At 42.9% G+C, this 17,284-nt stretch overlaps 1 protein-coding gene and 1 pseudogene across 1 annotated transcript in view; one reads left to right on the top strand and one right to left on the bottom strand.

Annotated features, from left to right (window-relative positions):
• The window catches only part of LOC121003519, an 869,303-nt pseudogene that overhangs the window by 372,599 nt on the left and 479,420 nt on the right, over positions 1-17,284 (bottom strand).
• Positions 1-17,284, top strand: part of LOC121003546 (zinc finger protein 22-like) — a 717,821-nt gene that overhangs the window by 565,485 nt on the left and 135,052 nt on the right. The gene's annotated exons all lie outside the window — the stretch shown is intronic.

Genomic DNA, 17,284 nt, shown 5'->3' with positions numbered 1-17,284 from the left:
GGGCCCAAATTCTAAAGAGCACCTTTAGGATTTCACAGGACATTTTTTACACATTTGAATTTCAAACTACTTCTCACGCATTAGGGCCCCTAAAATGCCAGGGCAGTATAAATACCCCACAAGTGACCCCATTTTGGAAAGAAGACACCCCAAGGTATTCTGTGAGGGGCATGGCGAGTTCCTAGAATTTTTTTATTTTGGCACAAGTTAGCGGAAAATTATGATTTTTATTTTTATTTTTCCTTACAAAGTCTCATATTCCATTAACTTGTGACAAAAAATAAAAACTTCCATGAACTCACTATGCCCATCACATAATACCTTGGGGTGTCTTCTTTCCAAAATGGGGTCACTTGTGGGGTAGTTATACTGCCCTAGCATTTTAAGGGCCCTAATGCGAGAGAAGTAGTTTGAAATTCAAATGTGTAAAAAATGTCCTGTGAAATCCTAAAGGTGCTCTTTAGAATTTGGGCCCCTTTGCCCACCTTACAGAGCTGCCTGTGTCCTCTGGTGGTCGATCCAATTAAAAGGGACCACCAGAGGACCAGATAGCAGGAATATTAGACGCTGTTATCAAAACAGCGTCTAATATACCTTTAAGGGGTTAAAAAAATCGGATCTACAGCCTGCCAGCGAATGATCGCCGCTGGCAGGCTGCAGATCCACTCGATTACCTGCAGTTCCTGTGAACGCGCGCGCCTGTGTGAGCGCGTTCACAGGAAATCTCGCCTCTCGCGAGATGACGTGTAGATACGTGATTGTGCCTGAACCAGCCGCCTCCGGAACGCGATCCTGCGTTAGGCGGTCCGGAGGCGGTTAAGAAACCGTGGTGTCTCCTCCTCCCTGTACCAATGCTGAGTGAGAAAACTGCAGGGGGAACAGGAAGGGGGGGTGTAGGAGCAATATTTGAAAAAAACAGGCAGGGTGGCAGCATCAGCGTGGGTACTCCGCAAGGAAAGGTATTTATCTACACTAAAAAAAAAACATGAAAGGTCCTCTTTAAGACAACATGGCAATGCATCAGTTTGCACATATAAAAAGAGGTAGAAGTAGAAGAAACAATAGGGTACCAGATAAACAACTGCAAGCTGCAGCATGGTGGCCAATACCTTAGAGCGGTTTAAGAAGACAGGTTCCACTCTTACACTCGCTCACACTCTCTCATTCTGGTCACTGGAAGTTCAACATGGCACCTCATGGCAAAAAAATCTCTGAGGGTCTGAAAAAAAGAATTGTTGCTCTTTTTTGCTCCGGTCCCTGCACCCCCACTAATCAGCTGTCTGAGGAAGCCTCAGTGTTCACCGGAGCTCCAGTTAATACAAAGCCTCCTCACAGCTTACCAAGCACAGCGCTGTCTGTTGAATAGTAGCTATGCTTGGCATTGCAGCTCAGAACCATTCACTGGAAAGGGACTAATCTGTACCTAGGCCATATGACCGATGAACGTCACATTGCATGGCCAGGAAGAGGCCTAAGAGCGTGCAGAGCACTGTGTCCTCTCCATACATCTGACCGACAAGGCTGCCAGGAGTTGAATCCGCCTCCGATCTGATATTAATGACCTCTCCTGAGGATGGACTATATGTATCATATACATACTGTATATCACTGTCACATTTCCATCCATATTTAATTAGAATTTTAGCTGAATCTGTGAATATAACGCTGAAAAAAGCTGACAGAAAAGAGAACCTAAAAATGTAACATAAAATTGTATCATCCAGTGAAGGAGTAGAATCTTAGAGACCTCTCTGCTTTACTTAGTGGTCACTACTCACCTGGGCAGTTATCTGTAGGAATGTCCTCTGTACTCTGCTCATCACCCCTCACATATGTCTCTGTAGGATTAATATTGTTCAGATCTTCACCCGGATTCACAAGCTGTGAAACAAATATTGTAGAAGTCATCAGACGGTTGGAGAAGTCGTGTGGAAGGTTTTATACCCATATGGAAGAGAAATATATTTCAAATATATTTAGCAAAATAATTTATATATGTGACATATATTTACAATATATTGTCTGACTCAAATATATTTTAACCCCTTAAGGACCGGGCTCATTTTCACCTTAAGGACCGGGCTCATTTTCACCTTAAGGACCAGGCCATTTTTTGCAAATCTGACCAGTGTCACTTTAAGTGCTCATAACTTTAAAACGCTTTGACTTACCCAGGCCGTTCTGAGATTGTTTTTTCGTCACATATTGTACTTCATGACACTGCTAAAATTGGGTCAAAAAAGTTAATTTTTTTGCATAAAAAAATACAATTTTTACCGTAAATTTTGAAAAATTAGCAAATTTCAAATTTTCAGTTTCTCTACCTCTGTAATACATAGTAATACCCCCAAAAATTGTGATGACTTTACATTCCCCATATGTCTACTTCATGCTTGAATTGTTTTGGGAATGATATTTTATTTTTTGGGGATGTTATAAGGCTTAGAAGTTTAGAAGCAAATCTTGAAATTTTTCAGAAATTTACAAAAACTCAATTTTTAGCGACCAGTTCAGGTCTGAAGTCACTTTGCGAGGCTTACATAATAGAAACCACCCAAAAATGACCCCATCTAAGAAACTACACCCCTCAAGGTATTCAAAACTGATTTTGCATACATTGTTAACCCTTTAGGTGTTGCACAAGAGTTATTGGCAAATGGGGAGGAAATTTGAGAATTTCATATTTTTGTCAAATTTTTCATTTTAACCCATTTTTTCCACTAACAAACCAAGGGTTAACAGCCAAACAAGACTGTATCTTTATTGCCCTGACTCTGCCGTTTACAGAAACACCCAATATGTGGCCGTAAACTACTGTACGGCCACACAGCGGGGGTGAGAGTGAAAGGTGCACCATATGGTTTTTGGAAGGCTGATTTTTATGGACTGGTTTTTTGACACCATGTCCCATTTGAAGCCCCCTGATGCACCCCAAGAGGAGAAACTCCCTAAAAGTGACCCCATCTAAGAAACTACACCCCTCAAGGTATTCAAAACTGATTTTACATACGTCGTTAACCCTTTAGGTGTTGCACAAGAGTTATTGGCAAATGGGGATGAAATTGAGAATTTCATTTTTTTGCCTAATTTTCAATTTTAACCCATTTTTTCCACTAACAAAGCAAGGGTTAACAGCCAAACAAGATTGTATCTTTATTGCCCTGACTCTGCCGTTTACAGAAACACCCCATATGTGGCCGTAAACTACTGTACGGCCACACAGCGGGGCGTAGAGTGAAAGGTGCACCATATGGTTTTGGAAGGCTGATTTTTATGGACTGGTTTTTTGACACCATGTCCCATTTGAAGCCCCCTGATGCACCCCAAGAGGAGAAACTCCCTAAAAGTGACCCCATCTAAGAAACTACAACCCCCTCAAGGTATTCAAAACTGATTTTACATACGTCGTTAACCCTTTAGGTGTTGCACAAGAGTTATTGGCAAATGGGGATGAAATTTGAGAATTTCATTTTTTTGCCTAATTTTCAATTTTAACCCATTTTTTCCACTAACAAAGCAAGGGTTAACAGCCAAACAAGATTGTATCTTTATTGCCCTGACTCTGCCGTTTACAGAAACACCCCATATGTGGCCGTAAACTACTGTACGGCCACACAGCGGGGCGTAGAGTGAAAGGTGCACCATATGGTTTTTGGAAGGCTGATTTTTATGGACTGGTTTTTTGACACCATGTCCCATTTGAAGCCCCCTGATGCACCCCAAGAGGAGAAACTCCCTAAAAGTGACGCCATCTAAGAAACTACACCCCTCAAGGTATTCAAAACTGATTTTACATACGTCGTTAACCCTTTAGGTGTTGCACAAGAGTTATTGGCAAATGGGGATGAAATTTGAGAATTTCATTTTTTTGCCTAATTTTCAATTTTAACCCATTTTTTCCACTAACAAAGCAAGGGTTAACAGCCAAACAAGATTGTATCTTTATTGCCCTGACTCTGCCGTTTACAGAAACACCCCATATGTGGCCGTAAACTACTGTACGGCCACACAGCGGGGCGTAGAGTGAAAGGTGCACCATATGGTTTTTGGAAGGCTGATTTTTATGGACTGGTTTTTTGACACCATGTCCCATTTGAAGCCCCCTGATGCACCCCAAGAGGAGAAACTCCCTAAAAGTGACCCCATCTAAGAAACTACACCCCTCAAGGTATTCAAAACTGATTTTACATACGTCGTTAACCCTTTAGGTGTTGCACAAGAGTTATTGGCAAATGGGGACTCTGCCGTTTACAGAAACACCCCATATGTGGCCGTAAACTACTGTACGGGCACACAGTAGGGCGTAGAGTGAAAGGTGCGCGGTTTGGTTTTTGGAAGCCAGATTTTGCTGGACTGGTTTTTTGACACCATGTCCCATTTGAAGCCCCCCTGATGCACCCCTAGAGTAGAAACTCCATAAAAGTGACCCCATCTAAGAAACTACACCCCTCAAGCTATTCAAAACTGATTTTACAAACTTTGTTCACCCTTTAGGTGTTGCACAAGATTTAATGGAAAATAGAGACACAATTTCAAAATTTCACATTTTTGGCAGATTTTCCATTTTAATATTTTTTTTCCAGTTACAAAGCAAGGGTTAACAGCCAAACAAAACTCAATATTTATGGCCCTAATTCTGTAGTTTACAGAAACACCCCATATGTGGTCGTAAACCGCTGTATGGGCACACGGCAGGGCGCAGAAGGAAAGGAATTCCATACGGTTTTTGGAAGGCAGGTTTTGCTGACTGTTTTTTTTGACACCATGTCCCATTTGAAGCCCCCCTGATGCACCCCTAGAGTAGAAACTCCAAAAAAGTGACCCCATTTTAGAAACTACGGGATAGGGTGGCAGTTTTGTTGGTACTAGTTTAGGGTACATATGATTTTTGGTTGCTCTATATTACACTTTTTGTGCAGCAAGGTAACAAGAAATAGCTTTTTTGGCACGTTTTTTTTTTTTTGTTATTTACAACATTCATCTGACAGGTTAGATTATGTGGTATTTTTATAGAGCAGGTTGTCGCGGACGCGGCGATACCTAATATGTATACATTTTTTTTTATTTATGTAAGTTTTATACAATAACTTCATTTTTAAAACCAAAAAAATGTTTTAGTGTCTCCATATTCTAAGAGCCATAGTTTTTTCAGTTTTGGGCGATTATCTTGAGTAGGGTCTCATTTTTTGCGGGATGAGATGACGGTTTGATTGGCACTATTTTGGGGTGCATATGATTTTTTGATCGCTTGCTATTACACTTTTTGTGACGTAAGATGGCAAAAAATGGCTTTTTTTACACTGTTTTTATTTTTATTTTTTTACGGTGGTCATCTGAGGGGTTAGGTCATGTGATATTTTTATAGAGCCGGTCGATACGGACGCGGCGATACCTAATATGTATACTTTTTTTTTATTTATGTAAGTTTTACAGAATGAGTTCATTTTTGAAAAAAAAAAAATCATGTTTTAGTGTCTCCATAGTCTAAGAGCCATAGTTTTTTCAGCTTTTGGGCGATTATCTTGAGTAGGGTCTCATTTTTTGCGGGATGAGATGACGGTTTGATTGGTACTATTTTGGCGTACATGCGACTTTTTTGATCACTTTTATTACTTTTTTTGGGAAGTAAGGTGGCAAAATTTCAATTTTCTCATAGTTTTTATTTTTTTATTTTATGGCGTTCACCGTGCGGGGAAAGTAACATGACCATTTTATAGATCAGGTCGTTACGGACGCGGCGATACCTAATATGTGTAGTTTATTTTATTTTTTTAATTTTTATTCAGTGATAAATGTTTTTTTTTTTATCTTAACTTTTTTCACTTTTTTTACATTTTTGTGACCCAGACCCACTTGGTTCTTGAAGATCCAGTGGGTCTGGTGTCTGTATAATACAGTACAGAACAATATATATTGTTCTGTACTGTATTTTACTTACACTGAACAGATCTGTGCTTTTAGCATAGATCTGTTCAGCACCATGGACAGCAGGACGCCTGAGCAGGCGTCCTGTTGCCATGGGAACCCTCCCCGTCTGCTCAGAACTTCGCAGACGGGGAAGGGTAAGCACGGGGCTGAGGGGGGCTCTCTGGGGGCCCTCTCCCTCTCCATCGGGGGGCTGCAAAGCCACAGCAGCCCCCCGATGGAGAGGGAGGGAGCTCCCTGACCGATGACAGTTAACTTTTTCCATACAGCGGTCCGTACGGGACTGCGGTATGGAAAGGGTTAAAACGGCTGACATCTGTGAAGATGTCAGCCGTTTATACCAGGGTGCCAGCAATGTGCTGGCACCCTGGTATACCCACTAGAAGCCAACGATCGTTCATGGGGAGGCGGGCGGGGGATCGCGATCCCGCCTGCCGAACCGCCCGCCTCCCGCAACGCCCCCACCGCCTGCGACACCCCCCCCCGCACCACCCTCCGGCATAAAATCGTGCAGGGGTGCAGGGGGGGGTGAAAAATAATGATTTTAGCCACTCTAAAGTTTCTGATCCCCCGCGGTCAGGGACCGCGGCGATCAGAAACTGCAAAAAGCGCAGCAAACCGCAGGTCTGAATTGACCTGCGGTTTGCTGCGATCGCCGATACGGGGGGGTCAAATGACCCCCCCCTGCATTGTTACGGGATGCCGGCTGAATGATTTCAGCCGAAATCCCGTTCCAATTAACCCTGGGCGCCGGAATACAGATTTTTAAGTCAGGACGTACCGGTACGTCCTCGGTCCTTAAGGACTCGGAAATAGGGGCGTACCGGTACGTCCTAGGTCCTTAAGGACTCGGGAAATAGGGCGTACCGGTACGTCCTAGGTCCATAAGGGGTTAAGATATATTTCAAAAAATGTAAATGAAAATATATTTCCAAAGTTATATATTTGAAAATATATTTTTAAAATATATTTGGTAGATATTTTTTAACATGGAATAAAAGAAATTTAAGCATATATTTTGAAATGTATTTGGGAATGCATTTCAAAAATGTAATTCAACTGTATTTTCCAAAGACATATATTTGAAAATATATTTAAAAAATATATTTTGAGAAATTTTTTAACATGGAAAATAACACATTTTAGCACACATTTCGAAATGTATTTGGGAATATATTCCAAAAATGTATTTCAAATGTATTTTCCAAAGACATATGTTTGAAAATATATTTTTAAAATATTTTTTGAGATTCTTTAACATGTAAAAAAGACATTTCAAGATATATTGTGAAATGTATTTGGGAATGCATTCCAAAAATGTAATTAAAATGTATTTTCCAAAGATACATATTTTATAATATATTTTAATTGCATATTTTTCAGATATTTTAAACAAAAAAAATTGATCTTAACATTTATTTTAAAATATACTGGTAAATGTATTCCAAAAATGTACCCTAAATGCATTTTCCAAAGACATATTTTTTTAAATATATTTTCATCATGTTTTAACATCTAAAAAGGCATTTAGACATATATTTTGTAAAACATGTTTGTAAAATTGACTTGGAATGTGTATAAAAAAAACGAGAGAAAAAAATCGCTATAAAATAGCTAAAGATTCTGAATGTCAAAGGGACTGTCATTTTAATCTAGTTTTACAGTTTTAAAATAAATCAATCACAAAATATGTTAATAAAGTATTTTATTTTTGATAACACGTTAAACACAATAATTAAGAATAAATAATTAAACTGTATTCTTTATTTATGCCAAGTGGATATATGCATGGAATTCAACACTGGGCAGACTGTGAACAGTACATGACTGGTAATTTTTTTTGTGACTGCATGAACTGTTGGCCCATTGACAATTTACAAATTCTGATTTGGTAATGTGAATTGACAAGAACAGTAACGTACACGAAACAATCATACATCAAAGACTATGTTATATTATAATTTAGACCAGGTACGGGTCACAATAAAATCTTTGCTAAGTGATTGGTTAAGCAAATTTCCTGGGATCTGTGGACGTCACTGTTATGGGGGATCTGTGGACGTCACTGTTATGGGGGATCTGTGGACGTCACTGTTATGGGAGCACTGTGGACGTCACTGTTATGGGGGATCTGTGGACGTCACTGTTATGGGGGCACCGTGAACATCACTGTTCTGGGGGCACTGTGGAAGTCACTGTTATGGACGCTCAGTATAAGTGATAGGGCTTGTGCACAGAACCGCATCTGTTTTGCGGTCTGCAAGTCGCGGATCCACTAAATGTGGTTACTGTCCATGTGCGATTCACATTTTTTTGCAGCCCCATTGAGTTCTATGGGTTTTCAATCTGCATTATGAGGACCAGAATAGGACATGTTTTATCTTTTGCAGAACTGACATATGGATGTGGAAAGCACAGGGACGTCATCAGTGTGTTTTCTACATCCGTATGTCAGTTCCAGTAAAAACAGAACATGTCCTATTCTGGTCCTCAAAATGAGGACCTCAAATCCATAGAATTCTATGGGACTGCAAAAAATGTGGATCGCAAAATGGATACATGATTGTAAATATGACGTGCGGATTCCTTTAGCGGACATAAACGTATACACACACTCGGCTTATATATACACACAGTCCTGTAAGATGGCTTCCCTCCAGTCACCATACAGCATGAGCTGTGCACACAGTCCTGTAAGATGGCTTCCCTCCAGTCACCATGCAGCATGATCTGTGCACACAGTCCTGTAAGATGGCTTCCCTCCAGTCACCATGCAGCATGAGCTGTGCACACAGTCCTGTAAGATGGCTTCCCTCCAGTCACCATGCAGCATGAGCTGTGCACACAGTCCTGTAAGATGGCTTCCCTCCAGTCACCATACAGCATGAGCTGTGCACACAGTACTGTAAGATGGCTTCCCTCCAGTCACCATGCAGCATGAGCTGTGCACACAGTCCTGTAAGATGGCTTCCCTCCAGTCACCATGCAGCATGAGCTGTGCACACAGTCCTGTAAGATGGCTTCCCTCCAGTCACCATGCAGCATGAGCTGTGCACACAGTCCTGTAAGATGGCTTCCCTCCAGTCACCATGCAGCATGAGCTGTGCACACAGTCCTGTAAGATGGCTTCCCTCCAGTCACCATACAGCATGAGCTGTGCACACAGTCCTAAGATGGCTTCCCTCCAGTCACCATGCAGCATGAGCTGTGCACACAGTCCTGTAAGATGGCTTCCCTCCAGTCACCATACAGCATGAGCTGTGCACACAGTCCTGTAACATGGCTTCCCTCCAGTCACCATGCAGCATGAGCTGTGCACACAGTCCTGTAAGATGGCTTCCCTCCAGTCACCATACAGCATGAGCTGTGCACACAGTCCTGTAAGATGGCTTCCCTCCAGTCACCATGCAGCATGAGCTGTGCACACAGTCCTGTAAGATGGCTTCCCTCCAGTCACCATACAGCATGAGCTGTGCACACAGTCCTGTAAGATGGCTTCCCTCCAGTCACCATGCAGCATGAGCTGTGCACACAGTCCTGTAAGATGGCTTCCCTCCAGTCACCATGCAGCATGAGCTGTGCACACAGTCCTAAGATGGCTTCCCTCCAGTCACCATGCAGCATGAGCTGTGCACACAGTCCTGTAAGATGGCTTCCCTCCAGTCACCATACAGCATGAGCTGTGCACACAGTCCTAAGATGGCTTCCCTCCAGTCACCATGCAGCATGAGCTGTGCACACAGTCCTGTAAGATGGCTTCCCTCCAGTCACCATACAGCATGAGCTGTGCACACAGTCCTGTAAGATGGCTTCCCTCCAGTCACCATGCAGCATGAGCTGTGCACACAGTCCTGTAAGATGGCTTCCCTCCAGTCACCATACAGCATGAGCTGTGCAACACAGTCCTGTAAGATGGCTTCCCTCCAGTCACCATGCAGCATGAGCTGTGCACACAGTCCTGTAAGATGGCTTCCCTCCAGTCACCATGCAGCATGAGCTGTGCACACATGGCTTCCCTCCAGTCACCATACAGCATGAGCTGTGCACACAGTCCTGTAAGATGGCTTCCCTCCAGTCACCATGCAGCATGAGCTGTGCACACAGTCCTGTAAGATGGCTTCCCTCCAGTCACCATGCAGCATGAGCTGTGCACACAGTCTCCCTAATGTATACATTATTCTCTGCCCTGCTCCCAGTTCAGTCTAGTGATTCCATCTCCCTAAGCGCTAGTATAGAGTATGTTCCAGTGGTGTAATATTTATCCCTAACCCTTCTAACAGTTTAGTCAATAGCCTCCTATGTACAGTACAGACTTTATCTCAATAGAGTGAATGCATTACACTGTATGTAGAGAGGTTATGAAAGGGCAGGGGGACTGGTGCATCACACATGATGTTATAATACAAACTGGTGCCCAGGTAGGATTTAGTCACTCATCCCCTCCCAGCAGACATTTTGAAAGAAAAATAAATCTTAACCACTTACTGACCGGGGTGTTCCCCCTTCTTGTCCCGGTCATTTTTCAGTATTCAGCACTGCGGTGCTTTGACATTAACATATAACGCTTAAGGTCTCATGCACATGACCGTACCCGTGCAATTTGCGGTCCCCAATGCACTGGAACATCCGTGTGGCTGCCACAGATGGATCCTGCCTCATTCAACTTGAATGGGTCCGCGATCCGTCCGTTCCACAAAAAAGTAGTGTATGCACTACTTTTTGCGGTGCAGAGGCATGGCTAGAAACACCACGGAAGCGCTCTGTGCTTCCGTGGTGTTCCGCTCCGTCCTTCTGCACTGTATCTCCCGGATCACAGACCCATTGAAGTGAATGGGTCTGTGATCCGTGATGCGGTACCCATGTATTGCGGACCCGCCGTATGCGGGCAGCAATATGGCCACGGGGGGCACACAATTGCGTGCATGTAGCCTTACTGAAATTAATTTGATTCATTTTTTGGGGACAGATAGAGCTTTCTTTTGGTGGTATTTAATCACCACACATTGGCACACTAGACGCATATATTTACGTTTTTATATGCAGGGGTCGGGGAATTAATTTTTTGGGGTGTGTTTTTACTTAAAGGGGTTTTCCCATCTCAGACAATGGGGGTATATTGCTAGGATATGCCCCCATTGTCTGATAGGAGTGGGTCCCACACCTATATCAAGAACGGAGCCCTGAAAGTGAAGGAGGGCACACTGGGGCCGTCGAAAATAGCCGAGCACTGGCTATTTCCATCGGCCTCATAGAAATGAATGGGAGCATGGGCTGCGCATGCGCGGTATGTTCCCATTCACTTCTATGGGAGAGGCAGGGAGAAGCGTTGGGTGGTGGACGGACCCCGGGAAATCTGGGGTCCTCCAGCCACAGCATTCCCTGCTCCTTTCTCGATATAGGTGTGGATCCCAGAGGTGGGACCCGCACCTATCATATAATGGGGGCATATCCTAGCGATATGCCCCATTGTCTGAGATGAGAATACCCTTTTTTTTTTTATATATGAACTTAATAGTTTTTAAACTTTTTCTTTTTAACAAGCCCCCTATGTGATAGCCAATATACACCGACAGGTCCTTTTTATGGAGACAAGGTTCTCTAAGACACCTATGTAACCTTGGGACCCCCAAAGAAGCTGATGAAGCAGAGATCTGCTCCATCCGCTTCTTCTCTGGCTATAGCAGCCATGATGATGATAGCTAAAGGAGGAATTGATATAATACACATTGCTTCCCTCTTCAGGGAGAGAAGAGTGATCCGCAGTAGGGGAAGGTTGATCTCTCCTCCGTTCTCTGTATAGAAAGTCGCTGTGCTGGTAACTGATAGTGGAGGGGGGCCATGGCAGCAGAGGGTTGGCACACTCTATATTGTAATACAAGCGATTGGCTGGCTGTAGAGCTGGCCAAACACTTCTATGTAACCAGGGGCGTAGCTAACTGCTCATGGGCCCTGGTGCAAGAGTTCAGCTGGGCCCCCCCCCCCTTCCCTCTGTGTTTTGTGGCAAGGGGTATGGCCTAGCCTTTCTGCTGCCTAAGGTAAAAATTAAAAACACCCCCCATGCCAAATTCGCAACCTAACCCATTCGCTCTAGTCCTACTGTTAAAGGAGTTGTGCTGCTTTTAATACTGATGACCTATCCTCAGGATAGGTCATCAATATCAGATCGGCGGGGGTCTGAAGAGAGGGTAGCGCTCATATGAGAGCTGTTTTCTCTGCTCTGTTTACCTACTCAGGTAAACACCGCAGAGAAGGCAGCGCTCGTACAGAAAAAAAAAGCGGACAACCCCTTTAAAGACATACTTGGAAAACATTACATACAGCGCTACAGAATATACAGATTAATACAGCCCCACATATGTACCTCTTGCATTCAGTGATGTCTCCTCTGATATTCTCTTTCCTCATCTTGTCCTTTCAGACTAGACAGCCATGGTGACTTCTTCCAGCTGTGTCTCGTTTCTGCAAAGTTTAAAGGGATTCTGTCACCTCGTTTTAGCCTATAGAGCTGAGGACATGCACGGCTAGATCGCCGCTAGCATGTCCGCAATATACCTGTCCCATATCTCTGAGTGCTTTTATTAGGTGTAAAAAATTATTTTATATATATGCAAATCAGGCTGGTAAGGTGCCCAAAGGGCTGTACTAACCGTTCTGGAGCCCAGCCACGCCCCCCTGAGAAGGAGCTCAGCACCGCCTGTAACCAGGAATCTCCTCCTTGCTCACAAAGTCAGATCGCCGTAATCTCGCGATGCGCAGCTCCTTCCCAGATGCTGATGCCAGCACAGGGAAGGAACACTATGCCGGCACTGCACATGCGCGAGCAAGAAGGAGATTCGGCGGACTGGGCTCCTTCACAGGGGGGCGTGGCTGGGCTCCAGAACAGTTAGTACAGCCCCTTGGGCACCTTACCAGGATGATTTACATATATATATATATATATATATATATATATGTATATATATATATAAAATCATTTTTTACACTCAATAAAAGCACTCAGAGATATAGGACAGGTATATTGCGGACATGCTAGCGGCGATCTAGCCGTGCATGTCCGCAGATATATAGGGTAAAACGAGGTGACCGAATCCCTTTAACAAACACATCTTAGTTTCCTACTTTTCCATCATCCTTCCACCTTCTCAACACCCCAACCTGCCCCCCCTAATACTGTGCCACCCAATACTATCCTGCAGAAACAGTCCCCATGAAAATTCTGGTACCACACAGTGTGCCAGTACAAAAATACCCCTTTATTGTGTGCCAGTACAAAAACAAAACTCCCGTACCTTTCAGATCAGACCCCCATATAAAACCCCAGATGAGACACCCCTCCATCTCAGATCAGACCCCCTTTAGACCTCTATGTTAGACCCCATATCAGACCCCAGTTTTAGACCTCAGATCAGACCCTGCCCCAATATCAGACTTCAGATAAGACCCCCATTAGACCTCTCAGACCTGACCCCCCATTAGACCTCCAGACCCCATATCAGACCTCAGACCAGACCTCCAGACCCCATATCAGACCTCAGACCAGACCCCATTAGCCCTCAGACCAGACCTTCAGACCCCCAATTACACCTCCAGACCCCCATAGCAGACCTCCAAACCCCACCCATAATGCCCCCTTATGTGCCTCCACCTAGTATAATGCCCCCTTGTGTGCCTCCACCTAGTATAATGCCCCCTTGTGTGCCTCCACCTAGTATAATGCCCCCTTGTGTGCCTCCACCTAGTATAATGCCCCCTTGTGTGCCTCCACCTAGTATAATGCCCCCTTGTGTGCCTCCACCTAGTATAATGCCCCCTTGTGTGCCTCCACCTAGTATAATGCCCCCTTATGTGCCTCCACATAGCAGACCTCAGATCAGACTTAAACATAAAGAAATTAACTTACCTCTCCTGCTCTGCAGCCACTCTCCAGGTCCGGCGGTCTCCCGGTTGGCTTCTCTTCTCAGGGTCCTGAGAAGAGCGAGCAGGAGGAGGGGTAAGTACTGGACAGCGCTCACAGAACTTCTCTCCCCCTTCTCCTGCAGACTAGTTAGCGCTTCCATAATGAAAGAGCTCACTAGTATTCCCTTTATACAATGCATTGCATCTTATAAAGGGAAATATACAGCACCACTGGCAAGGTGTGACCCCTATAGTTACGCCAGTGTATGTAACAGTCAGGATCGGCTGTTTACATGCCCGGCGGAATTCTGCTTGTGAGCCTGCAGAAAAGAAATGACATACAGGCACATCAACCCGCTGGGAAGTGTCTGCAGTCCTCCTATGAATTTACAGTGGGCAGATGGCAATCGGTTAACATAGCATCAAAGGAATATAGGAGTTGGCACTGTGAGCACAGCACTCACCGATCACAGAGAGCAGCAAGGAGAACAGACATTCTCTGCTCTGCCCGCCGCTCTCCATCCTGAAATGTTTGCATGGACCTGGCTGCTGCTTGCTGAACATTTAGCCTTGCTAGTCCGCAGCAGGGCTAAATATACAAAAAGAGAACCTGATGTTGGATGGTAGAAATTCAACACCCTTGATCTGGAAACCCTGCACAGCCCACTAAGATCCCACAGAGCCCTCCTGGGATATCAGGCAAGCATCCTGGAACACATAGTATGTCGTTTCATATTACTCTGCATTAATGTATAATGCATTGCTGGGATTTGTAGTCCCCCTACAGCTTTGAGTCAGTGGCAAACTACTAGTGGTGCAACATTTGCAGCTAGGACTGGGCCCTGGTGCTCCATCACTGTTCTAAAATCATTAGTCTGCATTGTTTAAACAAAGTATAAAAAGTATTCGTAATTGGCATCGTAAAGGATCTGTACTCGTACTTGGTCTGGAACCAGTGGTATCGGTGCATCCCTAATTGTTAGTTTACTTTACTTTTGCATCTGTTACAGTGCTTTTGAATATCTAATAAGTTTATTGTTTTCCATTTACTTCTTAAAGCTGCAACTTTAAAAAAAATATTCCGGGGACTTAAAAAAGTGTCATAAGTGATGCCGTTAACAGGAGAATTGCAGAATTAAAATATCGACTGAAGGAAACAGTGAAGACCTCAGCAGATTTACAGAAATCATTTTTATAATGCAATTAAGTTTCAAAAATGTTAACAGAGTGTTGTACAAGTGTTTTTCTATTGTATTTTTACATGATAATAATATAATACAAGATTTGGTTTATTGTACTGTTTTTTGTCTTCATTCAGAAAATGTTTTGGAATTGAATACTATACATTTTTTAACGTAGTGGATTATATTTGCAATGCATTGGAAATATATTAGAAAAACTACCAGAAAGGCCTCTTTCACACGGGTTTTCCGGATTTGCTCCGGGTGCATTGCGGGTGCGAGTGCGTACACAATATAGTCAGTTTTGACTGCGATTGCGTTGTTCAGTTTTTTCAGTGCGAGTGCAATGCATTTTGCACGCGCGTGAGGAAAAAATTGAATGTGGTACCCAGACCCGAACTTCTTCACTGAAGTTCGGGTTTGGATTCGGTGTTGTGTAGATTTTATTATTTTCCCTTATAGCATGGTTATAATGGAAAATAATAACATTCTTAATACAGAATGCTTTCTAAAATGTGCCTTGAGGGGTTAAAATAAATAAATAAAATTAACTCATCCACTTGATCACACAGCCAGGCATTATCTTCTTTCTTCTTCTTTGAGGACCTTCAAAAGGACCTTTGATGACGTAAGATCCTTCTATCTTCATCAGCGCAGGTCCTGCTGAATGTCACCGCGCTCACCACGTGGTGAGCATGATTACGTCATCAAAGGTCCTTTTGCAGGACCTTTAAGAAGAACAAAGAAGAGGATCACAGGTGCGCAAACAATTGGATGAGGTGAGTTAATTTTTTTTAACCCCTCAAGGCACTTTTTAGTAAGCATTCTGTATTAAGAATGTTATGTTCCCTTATAACCATGTTTTAAGGGAAAATAATAAAGTAAATGGGGTCCTGGGTCACTCATCCTTCATCTCCTTAGCAACCATGTGTGCAAATCGCATTGCATCTGCACCTGCTTGCAGATGCTATGCGATTTTCACGCAGCCCCATTCATTTCTAGGGGGCCTGCGTTGCGTGAAAAACGCAAAATATAGAATATGATGTGATTTTCACACAATGTACAAGTGATGCGTGAAAATCACCGCTCATCTGCACAGCCCCATTGAAGTGAATGGGTCCGGATTCAGTGTGGGTGCAATGCGTTCACTTCACGCATTGCACCTGTGCGGAATTCTCTCCCGTGTGAAAGGGGCCTAATACTTGACGATTTTATAGGTCTATGATATATAAAAAACATTACAAATGCATTTCAGAATATAATAGTAAAGTGTTTTCTTTTTATTTCTCCCTCACATATTTTGCATTCAGAAGTACATTTAACATAATATTCCAGAACACATTCACAGTACATTCCAAAATACATTTTGATATATATTTATGGCCAAAGTAATATATTAATAAATGCATGTAATATATATTCTAGAACATAGTCACAGCATATTTCACAATGTCTTCCAAAATACATTTTGAAATATATTTATGGCCACAGTAATATATTACTAAATACATTTATAAATGCATGTGATATATATTCTATTATATATTCACAGCATATTTCACAATGCATGCCTAAATATATTTTTAAAATATGTTTCAGCATGCATTGGAACATGTATTGAAAGAATATATCCACAAATATATAGCCGCCCTGGTAGGGCAATCAACGATTGTACAATTTCAGTGTTTTAAAACCAATAAAAATAATTTTAAAAACACAAATATATTGCAATATATTTTTGAAATATATTGAAAACGGCCAAAATTGTAGTAAAATATATTAAGAATGTGGGTATGACCTGAAAAGACGACCAAAAATGACCGGACAGCAGGAGTTATCTGACCCAAATATCTGCAGGTCTCCTGTATAAATCCAATCTGATTGCTTTGTTATTCCAACCAGTTTGCAATGCAGGGAGAGTAGCCCTTACATTCCACCCCTAACATTATATTGTGTGTATATAACATTACATTGTTTGTGCACCTGTTGTCCTTGCTGGCCGCCCCAGGGCTGTGAAGCTGGTAAGCCAAAGTTCTTTCAGTCCGTGGCTTGTTTACCTTATCACAGATAATAGAATAAGGACAGGAAAGAACACAGGAGAGGTGAGGACTGATTATCTATCACCACTAGAACATCCTGATTATCATTGTCTATAGTATAAGGGCAGGGGAGAACACAGGAGAGGTAAGAACTGATTATCTATCACCACTAGAACCCCCTATGATTTTCACTGTCTATAGTATAAGGACAGGAGAGAACACAGGAGAGGGGAGAACTGATTA

This window comes from Bufo bufo, chromosome 6 (assembly GCF_905171765.1).
Source record: "Bufo bufo chromosome 6, aBufBuf1.1, whole genome shotgun sequence".
Lineage (NCBI taxonomy): Eukaryota > Metazoa > Chordata > Amphibia > Anura > Bufonidae > Bufo > Bufo bufo.
This window is presented reverse-complemented; position numbering and strand designations above follow the sequence as displayed.